Genomic DNA, 11,215 nt, shown 5'->3' on the forward strand with positions numbered 1-11,215 from the left:
TTTTTTTTATTTGTATTTTCCTTGATCTTTTAATAAAAAAATAAATTTTTTCGAAAAAATTAAATTTTTTTTATATAAAACGATACTGCCAATTATATATTTACTCAAATTGATTAATTCTTTCATTATGTGAAAAAGAAAAAAAAATTTTTAATTAATGCAGGATTCAGAACCATACAAGCTATCAGTGGTAGGGATAAGATAGGCGTACTGGGAATCATATGGCATCAGTCAGGGTCATCATGAATCTTCCGATTTTTGTGATTCGCAGATCGTCTTTTAGTTGAAGTTGAGAAGTTATTCAAGCAACAGAATTATACTTTTCGGAAAACCATTAATTGAGTTTTATCAGTTTACATTAATACATTTATTTTTTACATGTAAGTTTAAAACAATAAATTTATTAATTAAAATTTTTAGTTTTTTGTTTCATGAGATGATTATAAATAGCCGTGGTAATATTTATCTAAAATAGCAGTGATTGTAATGGAACTTACAAATACCTCAATCAATAATAAATTACTCTTATCATCAATAGTTAGATGATTTGATATAATTGACATTATTCTCTAAGTTAAATAACTCATCTTATTAACGACGAGGATATCTTTCAATATTATTCAGTGTGACTTATGAATACTATCACAAAAGTTGTCTATCAAGTTAATATATATTAGTTGCAGTGTGAGGTTGTAAATATTGATATTAATACTGAGATTAAATATTAAAGCTAGTTACATAATTTATCACAGTTAATTACCAACTCGAATTATAATGGTGCTAAATATGAGGATTATAGACCTAGAGTTTCTACGATCGTTGTATTCTTACAGAATCGAACACCAAATCTATAACATAACAATTGGAAAATGAATATATTTATCCAACAAAAGTGCTGAGAAAAGAATAAGATACTTTTCATGATCACTCTTTTTTTTTTCGTTAATTATTGATGAATCACTTTAATACTCTAAAATGGATACCCTAGTGGCAATTTGGTTCAAGCTTTGTGTAAGTCTAGCTCAAGATTCGTAATAAAGTATCTGTACAACGATATTTAAAATTCTTAGAAAAGAAACTTAGCACAGAGATAATTTTTCAAGAATCGTCGAAGAATCGTTGCAGATACTTGAACAAGACTCTTGGGCAAGACTTCTGCCAGAATTCGTCAAAAAAAAAAATAGTCAGAAATGGTGGGGTACCCCACCACCACTTTTTGAGATTCAATTGTGAAGGCATATGCTATCATTCTTATTTGTACTGAAAATAATAATTTCATTCTGAATAAAATTATACTACTCAGATATAAATCTTGAATTGAGAAACTGGTGGTCATATAATATTAATAGGTATTTTTACAAATTCGTGAATAAAATAGGTTTCTATTAATCATTCAATCTAATATATACGTAAGTGAATATCAGATAATTTGTAGGGTGTCCCCTGTTTAAAATTTCCAATAGGATCCCATTAAAAGCGACAAAAGCCACTTAGAGACCCATAAGTTTTATTGGTTTCTAAGTGGCTTTTGTCGCTTTTGATGGGATCTTATTGGAGTTTTTCAACAGGGTCCGTTATTTTTCAAGTTGATTTTTTTTTCGCGATCGATCCCTAGATTTTTAGTTCTTGACCTAAAAAAAAATATCTTAAACAAATAAGCTCTTAATTACCAAATTGAACCGTGCCGAAATCGAGTTATATTTTCCATTTAAATAAAACATGGGAATTTGGAACTTTTTGCTATTAATTTTTTTTCTTTAAAAAAAAAGGTCACTACCATTATGATCGGTGCATATTCTGATGGAAAATTGAATGCTCTACGCAAAAATTCTCATAACTTTTCGATGAAATCATTCCTTTAGAAGTTATTTATGGTTAAAGTTGTGTTTATAGTTATTATCATAGTTTTTCAGGCTTTATTGCTATAAAGTTTTTTGTGTTATAATCATTTATTCCATCTATAAATGTTCCAAAAATTTCCCTGATAAAACGAAATGATTTGAAATGATTAAAACATGTTAATCATTCTAAATCATTTTTAATCATAAAAATATAATTAAAAATTATTTGAAATGATTAAGAATTTTAAATCATTTTCAATCATTTTTAATCATAAAAATATAATTAAAAATTATTCAAAATGATTAAGAATTTTAAATCATTTTTAATCATAAAATTATGATTAAAAATGATTTGAAATGATTGAAAATTCTTAATTATTTTTAATTATATTTTTATCATTAAAATTGATTCAATACTTTCAAATTTTGAAATTTTATAATAAAAATGCAACAGTTCGACGAAAATATTTATGTTTACTTACTAAAAATTTCATAGGTCCTCATCAGTAGATAAAATTTCTATAATAATTATTTTTAAATAGTATTTAATAGCACCAAAAAATTTCATTTGCGATAACTCAATTTATGCTTAGTAAGAAAAGACAAAAAAATCTAGTAATGTAGCACCATTGAAAAGTATTGCATGATTGAAAATATTTAATTCAGATTCTACATAAAACTAATATCAGAGTGTAATTTAAGGATTAAAAAATATAATATAATGTGACAAAAAAAATTATTTTTGCCATTCAGACCGAAGTAATTAAAAAAATAAAGATTCCTGGGTACAAAAAATTATATTATATATAATTATACATGTTCTTGTGATTATTGTAAAAATATATAAAATTTTTTTTACCCGGGTTTGTAAGAAATTTTTTTTTAATTGCTCGCCATCAAAGTTATGCTATACATTGTAAAAATAAAAGGCATGAATGGAAAAATAATGATTTTTGAGCCTTTAATTTCTTTCAGAGTAAAATTCAAAGCGAGGAAGATTTTATTTAGATTATTAATGAAATAAGATCTACAGAATAAACACCTTTTTTCCTACTACCTGGAAAAAAAAATTTATATATAATTGTATATACTCATATATAATTATATTACAATTATATATAATTACATATGGTCGTACATAATTACATATGAATATGTATAATAATACAAAATTAGATGCAACATTTTTTTAATAATTATATACAATTATATAATTATAAATATAAATATAATTATAAATAACCAAATATAAAAAAAAAAATATATATGATTATATAAAATTATAAATAATAATATATATTTATACGGAAATCATGTATAATTATACATGAATCATATATAATTGCATATAAATTTTTTTACTCCAGTGGGTATTTTTTGATTACTATAAATTAAACATTCTCTTTTTTTTTTATCTAAGGGTCTATTGCTTCAATGATTAATAATTTTTAAATCTATAGTATTTTGCAAATCAAATAATGAAATAGGAACTGTTTTAACTCATAGAAAAATTGGATTTCACGAAATTAATAATTTTGTCCAGTTATAAAATTATTACCCAAGCCCTCCAGCAATATATAGTTCCATATACTAAACATATAATTCCATCAAAATTAGAGCTTTTAATTCTGATTCTACTTCTATTCTTTTTTAATTTTGAAGTAATTATAAATTTTAAAGCAATGGAGCATATATATATATAAATAATTTATAAATTTTATAAAAAATTTTGTTCACTACAAATCGATCATGTATACGATTTGCATTACTTCTAGTTTTTACAAACTCCAATATATAAGTAAGTCTTATATATAAGAAAACAGGTAGTGAATTAGTAAATGGATTTTCATAAGCAAATAAACTTCTTTAAAAAAAAAAAATAGTGAATTAGTTTTTCAAGCGTCAGGTCCGTGGTTCGGTTCTCGTGCACGCCAAATTTTTTTCATTTCTATGGAAATAATCACATATAATTCTACATAATTATATGTGATTCTATACAATAATATATATTTATATCGGGCCATTTTTCATGTATATTATATATTATATATTATATATTAATATATCAGTATATACAATTATAGATAATTTTTTTTATTCGGGCTGGTAAATAAAAGTAAGAAATAGTTGTTGTTGGTGTGAAAATTAATGTAGCCTTTTATTTTCTTTTCTGTTTAATTAAAGAATTTTTTTCAAATTGTAATTATTTTTTCAATTTTTGTAGTTGAAAAAAAATTTTACGTTTTACTCCGAGTTATGAAAGTGAAATTTCATTCGGAATTTACTCTTGAATTTTTACAATGTACAACAATGAGAGAATATCGCAATAAAATCGTAAGGTAAAAAATTAAAATGCAGAAAATTTCAAAGTGGTGAGACTAGAATTCAATGCTGAAGAATAAATTCAAATATTATTTCAATAACCATTATGATGATGACTATTAAAAATTCAAAATACTTCCAAATCACTCTGTCTCCAGATATTTTCCAAGCCGAAAATAGTATTAACAACGATTTGAAATAATGAATGATTAATTTTGAAAATGATGTACACTACTCTATAACGTTAAAAAAAATCACAAATTTTCTAATACTAATCAAATAATTTCCAATTATAACTGGTAACAAACATTCTAGCATTATTTCATGATTACAAAATTTTTTTAATGATTCCACATTTTTAATACTAACGAAATTATTTTCAACCATAATTAGTGACAAAAATGTATAAAGTATGTTAGAATTCGTAATGATTCAACATGATATAAATTTTGTAATACTAATCAAATCATATTCAATCATAACCAGTGAAAAAAATTCGAGCATTATTTCACGATTGAAAAAGATTTAGAATGATTAAAAATTTTTAATATTGACCGAATCATTTTTAATCATAACTAGTAACAAAAATTCAGAAAGTATTTTAGGATTTGCAATGATTTAACATGATTCCAAATTTTTAATACTAACCGAATCATAATCAATCATAACCAGTGATTAAATTCGATCATTTTTTCACGATTAAAAAAGATTGAGGATGATTAAAAATTTTTAATACTCACCAAATCATATTCAATCATAACTAGAAACAAAAATTCAGAAAGTATTTTAGGATTTGCAATGATTTAACATGATTAAAAATTTTTAATACTAGCTGAATCATTTTTAATCATTACCGGTAACAAAAATTCAAGCATTATTTCAGGATTAAAAATGTTTTGAAATGATTCAAAATTTCATATACTGACCTAATCATAGTCAATCATAACCGGCGAAAAAAATTCGAGCATTATTTTACGATTAAAAAGGATATAAAATGATTAAAAATGTTTAATACTGACCGAATCATTTTCAATCATAACTGGTAACTAAAATTCAGAAAGTATTTTAGGATTAGTAATGATTTCACATGATTTAAAAATTTAAATACTAGTTGAATCATTTTTAATCATAACTGGAGACAAAAATTTGAACATTATTTCAGGATTAGAAATGTTTTGAAATGATTAAAAATTTTTAATCATTTTTAATCATTTCATATACTGCCTATTTCCCATTATTCAAAATGATTCATAATGATTCATTGTGAAATTTCGAAAATGATTTACATGATTTGAAATCATTAAAAATGATTAATTTTTTAATCATTCTTTATCATATCAAATCATTCTGTTTTATCAGGGTTTATTAAAATAATTAATAGTTACAGTAACGTTAACAATACGATGTATTGAATAATTAAATACATTTTTAATAATTAATATTGCCGTCTAGATATAATTTTACGGCTATAACAACAGCGGTCACCCATCCAACTATTAACCCTGCTCAATGCTGCTTAACTTTGGTGATCTCCGTGCGTCTTGAAGTTTCTGTCTGCTGTACAGCTGTCTTAGATGATGATGATTATATGATCTACATGACGTATCATATGAGTTTATCATAAATATAATATAAAAATTGATTTTATAATATATTTGGATAGTCAAAATTCATAATTTATTTATTTTATCGAATCTCATTATAATATAACACTTATTTAAATAATAAAATAAATAATGATTTTACTATTAGGTAGTAGCAGAGCAGACCAAAACATCTCATAGGAAATTTGACAAATTTTGTACTTCAGAATTATTTAAACGTACTTATAAACATCATTTTACACTTTTTGTGATTACCAAAAAAATTTTTTTTTCAAAGAAAAAATTTTTATATATGTGGGTCATTTTTTGGGTTTTATTTTATCATGAAACGAAGTTCTGCCAAAGGAAAAAAAATAAAAAAATTTTTTTCAAAAGATATGCAAATTCAAAATTTCGCGATTTTTCCAGTTTTTCAATTTTGTTTTTGCAATATCTCGAATGCTATTATAGATAAAGGAATGGTCTTTTTTTGTTTGAAAGGGGACACTTAATGCTATTGAAAAAAAAAATATTTTAGAAAAAAATTTTGAAAAATGCCAAATTTGTCAAATTTTGAATTTTTGAAAATCATTGAAAATGAAGACCGCTATTAAAATTTTGGCTCAATTTTTTTTTGTATGATACCTTGTACTGATCTTAAGAGATCCTGAAATTTTTGGATAGGGTTTTTTTTTTTCGAAAATATGAATTTTTGAACTTAAAAAAAAAATTTTTTTTTGTTTTTTGCAACTTCTATATAAGGTAAAGTTATGCAGATACATAATATTGTAATTTTGAGTATTTGAATATCAAATTCATGACGTGGAAATCTTAAATAATAAATTAATTTTAACTTTTCTTTATTTTTTGGATATAATCTTAAAGTCAGGCTTAACGCATGATATAATTTTTATTTTTTTAACAAATGATTTATTTTGTACGTTTCTTCTTCATTTACAGTTTTTAACCTCAAATAACTCAAACAAACATTAATTTTCTATAAAAATTAGAAATAATTTCATGAGAATATCATTTTTTTTTCGTTCTTTCAAATACTTATTTACTTACGAATTTCTGCACATTAATAGTTCTCAATCTCAAATTACAAATTATTCCCATGTTAATGAGACGACAAGTGCCGTCAACAACTCCAAATGAAGTAAAAAAAGGACAATTAACAAATTCTATCATGCGTTAGAGATGACTTATTTTAAGGATGCAAGATTATGTCCAAAAAATAAAAAAAAGTTGAAATTAATTTATTATTTAATATTTTCACGTCGTGCATTTGATTTTTAAATACTCAAAATTACAATATTATGTATCTGCATAAATTTACCTTATATAGAAGTTGCAAAAAACAAAAAAAAATTTTTTTTTGAAATTCAAAAATTCATATTTTCGAAAAAAAAAACCCCTATCCAAAAATTTCAGGATCTTTTAAGATCAGTACAAGGTATCAACAAAAAAAATTAGTATGACGGTTGACTCTAAAGGCCATCCCTGCAACTTCCCGCTCATTTTGTACTTAAGCGCTCAAAGTTGCACATTACGTTTCTGAGCTCTCTGAGCTCAAAACTCTAATAGCAGTTTAATAAAACACAATTTTTTAAATTTTCAAACGGCAATAAATTTTCAATGAATAAACCTATTTTCACGCGGTTGGCAGCATTCGACGCAGTTTTTAAAGCCCCATAAAGGATCATTAAGTTTAAATTGATCCAGCCAGTATTTTCGAAGTAATTCCGAAAAAACACTTTTTTGATTTTTAACTTCCCGCTAAAAATCTCAGATTTTCAAAAATCGGGAAGTTATTGTTTTTACCCCGTTTGGCAAAAATCGAGTTTTCATCAGATCTCGACGTTTGAAGGTCACAGGAAGCTTCCCTGACTACCCCCGCGATGTTGTCACTATGTCTGTATGTATGTATGTGTGTGTGTGTGTGTGTGTGTGTGTGTGTGTGTGTGTGTGTGTGTGTGACTATGTGACTCGCTTATAACTTTTGAACGGTTGAACCGATTTCATCGCGGTTGGTGCCATTCGAAAGGGCTACGCTGAACTTAGATTTCCTGAGAATTTGAACCGATTCGGACCGATAGATTTTAAGAAATCTTGAAAAATCTTAAAAAAAATCATTTTTGAAAGTAGTTTTTTTGGAATATCTTTTAAACGGCTCTATCGATCAACTTCAAAAACTAATCCGCCCTTAAGCTTGAAAAACCACGCCGATCGGCGTCAACCCGATCAAAATCGGTTGATTCGTTCGAGAGATAGCGTGAACGAAAGAAAACCGAAAAAAACCGAAAAAAGTGTTTTTTTCACATAACTTCGTCATTTCTTCTCGGATCACTTTTGATGACATAGCATAATTTATAGAACTTGAAAAACCGCGTCGATTGCCGCCAAAAACGTAGAAATCGGTTAATTAGTTCAAAAGATATCGTCAATAAAAGATTTGAAAACAAGTGTTTTTTTAAAATCACTGCGACATTTTTAACTTCCCACTAACAAAATCGAAGATTTTCAAAAATTAGGAAGTTATTGTTTTCACCCTGTTTTGAAAAATCGAGTTTTCATCAGATCTCGACGTTTTAAGGTCATAGGAAGCTTCCCTGACTACCCTCGCGATGTTGTCACTGTGTCTATATGTATATATATATATATATATATATATATATATATATATATATATATATATATGCATATATATATATATATATATATATATATATATATATATATATATATATATATATATATATATATATATATATATATATATATATGTGTGTGTGATGATGTGTGTGTGTGGTGTGTGTGTATGTGTGTGTGTGTGTGTGTGTGTGTGTATGGGTGTGTGTGTGTATGTGTGTGTATGTGTGTGTGTGTGTGTGTGTGTGTGTGTGTGTGTGTGTGTGTGTGTGTGTGTGTGTGTGTGTGTGTAGTCGTTAAAAGAATTTAAATAGAAAATAGCAATATATGGATAATATCCTATCAAAAATTAATTTAGAAAAAATGAAAATAAAAAGAGCTAAATAAAATTTACAAATTAAAAATCTATGTAATTAAGTATTGATTAATTATAAGAACATAAAATCAAAATATTACACATACATATAGAGCAAATATACTCTCAATAGTTGGATCTTTTTTCAACTCTACCTTTTTGATAAATATTCTTCCACCAAAATTTAAATCTATGTATTAACTAAAAATTCAATAATTTATTTTTTTTTCTGTCTACTGCTATATTCTTTTCAATTATTTATTTTTTTAATTTAAAAACTTTTTTTTTTTAAACTAAATACAAAAATTTGTGTATTTATATTAGACTGGGCCAAAGAAAACGACTATTTTTAACTTCCCGCTAAGAAAATCGAAGATTTTCGAAAAATCGGGAAGTTATTGTTTTCACCCTGTTTTGCAAAAGTCGAAGTTTCAACAGATCTCGACGTTTTGAAGCCCTAAGAAGCTTCCCTGACTATTTTTACGATGATGTCCGTACGTCTGAGTGTGTGTGTGTGTGTGTGTGTGTTTTTTCCCCTTTTAGGGGGGGGAATCCTTTTTACGGATTCTAGGCATAGTTGTTTGGCCTGGATATGTGGCGACTCGACGCAGCGTCATACTAAAAACTCGACGCTAACGCCCCTACCCACTAAACCCTAAACCCCTTTCTCTTCTATCCTCTGATCCCCCATGGTACCGCCGTAAGGCATTTCTTCGCGGGGGGAGGAATTAGCTGCCGCTCTTCCTTCTGGTGGCTAAGATGTTATTTCTTCCTTCTAGATTCTGTCTTTTGCTCTTTTTCTCTCGATGGAACGCAGCTCTGTAAGCACTTCTGTGGCAAAAGTGTTCGTTGCATTCCAGGCAGCTTCTGAAGACAGCATTGCTTCTACGACTGACTCTGGTTGACTTCTCCTCTTCAAGATCCTCTCCAGCTCCTCACGTTGTGGATTAAAACGCGAGCACTCGAAAAAACGTGCTCCGCATCTTCAGTGACTCCAGGGCAGGCCGGGCACTCCGGAGAATCGTCATGCCTAAATCGGTGAAGATAAGCCCGAAAACAGCCATGTCCTGACAACATCTGCGTTAGGTAGTAGTTGACCTCTCCGTGTTTCCGGTTCAGCCAAATGTCGATCTTTGGTATGAGACGATGCGTCCATCTACCCTTCTCTGCGGCATCCCACTGAGATTGCCATCGTGCGATGCTGTGCTGTCTTTGTTCCGTTCTGAGTTCTTCTGCGCTCAGTGTTGTTGACCTCTTTCGTTGGTAAAGGTTCCTTCTTTCTTCAGCTAGGACTCTGAGAGGTAGAGTTCCAGAAATTACGCACACTGCTTCCTCAGATATTGTGCGGAAGGCGCAAGCTACTCTTAGGGCACTCAGGCAATATACTGGTCCAGCCTTTCTCCATGCTTCTTGTAATTCTAGCGCATCGGCCCAAATGGATATTCCGTACGTAAGCACTGATGTGACTACAGTTGCCAACAATAGTCTCCTGCTCTGCTTTGGGCCTCCGACGTTAGGCATCAATCGTGCGAGGCTTGCCCTTACTACTGACGCTTTGGCACTGACGTGTTCCACTTGCTGTTTAAAGTTGAGACGGGCATCAAGCATCACTCCCAAATATCGGATATAAGGTTGTGATGTGATTTCTTGTTCGCCGACTCTAAGATTGATGGTCTCTAACACTTTCCTGCTGGTAATAAGCACTGCCTCAGTCTTATGTTTCGCCAGTTGAAGATTCATTGTGTCCATCCACTGGTTTACTTGCTGGAATGCTAGATCAAACATGTGGTGAATTTCGTCCAGGTGTTTAGCGACAATCACTACGGCCACGTCGTCCGCATACGCTACAAGTTTAATATTTCTTGGGATCTTTAGCCTTAGAAGCCCGTCATACATGATATTCCACAGCAGTGGGCCAAGAACAGAGCCCTGCGGAACACCTCCGGTGATTTCGTACTCTTTCGGACCGTCCTTTGTGTCATATCTGAGGACTCTATCCGTGAAGTAGCTAGCTACTATTTTACTTAGGTATCCTGGCACGTTCTTCTCTTGAAGAGCTTGCATAATGCAGTCCCAGTTAGCAGAGTTGAAGGCGTTTTTGATGTCTAACGTCGCCACCAGGCAGTACTTCTTCGTACCACCCTTCCATCTGGTTCCTGCAATTGCCTCCTGGGCCGTAGTAACAACCAGATTGATCGCGTCCAGGGTTGATCGTCCTTTTCGGAATCCATACTGGTTGTTTTGCCAGGAGTGGATCTGCAACTGCTTCTATTCTTTGATGAATTATGCGTTCGAATATCTTACCGGCTGTACCGAGCCTACAAAGTGGCCGGTAAGATGACGGCTTTTCTGGTGGCGGTTTTCCTTGAGGGAGTAGAACCAGTCGTTGTTGTTTCCATTTCCGAGGAAATGTCCCTTCCTTGAGGCACGTATTGTAAACTTTCAAGAATAACGTTGGTGCT

At 29.4% G+C, this 11,215-nt stretch overlaps 1 protein-coding gene across 2 annotated transcripts in view; it reads left to right on the plus strand.

The window, feature by feature from the left end:
- The first annotated feature begins 276 nt into the window (after positions 1-276).
- LOC123271012 (phenoloxidase-activating factor 2-like) overlaps positions 277-11,215 on the plus strand; it is a 140,494-nt gene continuing 129,555 nt past the window's right edge. For both annotated transcript variants that reach the window (XM_044737225.1, XM_044737222.1), the window contains exon 1: positions 277-380. The gene's annotated coding sequence lies outside the window, so the exon portion shown is untranslated. The remainder of the gene's footprint in view (positions 381-11,215) is intronic.

The sequence above is a fragment of the Cotesia glomerata genome, linkage group LG8 (assembly GCF_020080835.1).
Source record: "Cotesia glomerata isolate CgM1 linkage group LG8, MPM_Cglom_v2.3, whole genome shotgun sequence".
NCBI classification, from domain to species: Eukaryota; Metazoa; Arthropoda; class Insecta; order Hymenoptera; family Braconidae; genus Cotesia; species Cotesia glomerata.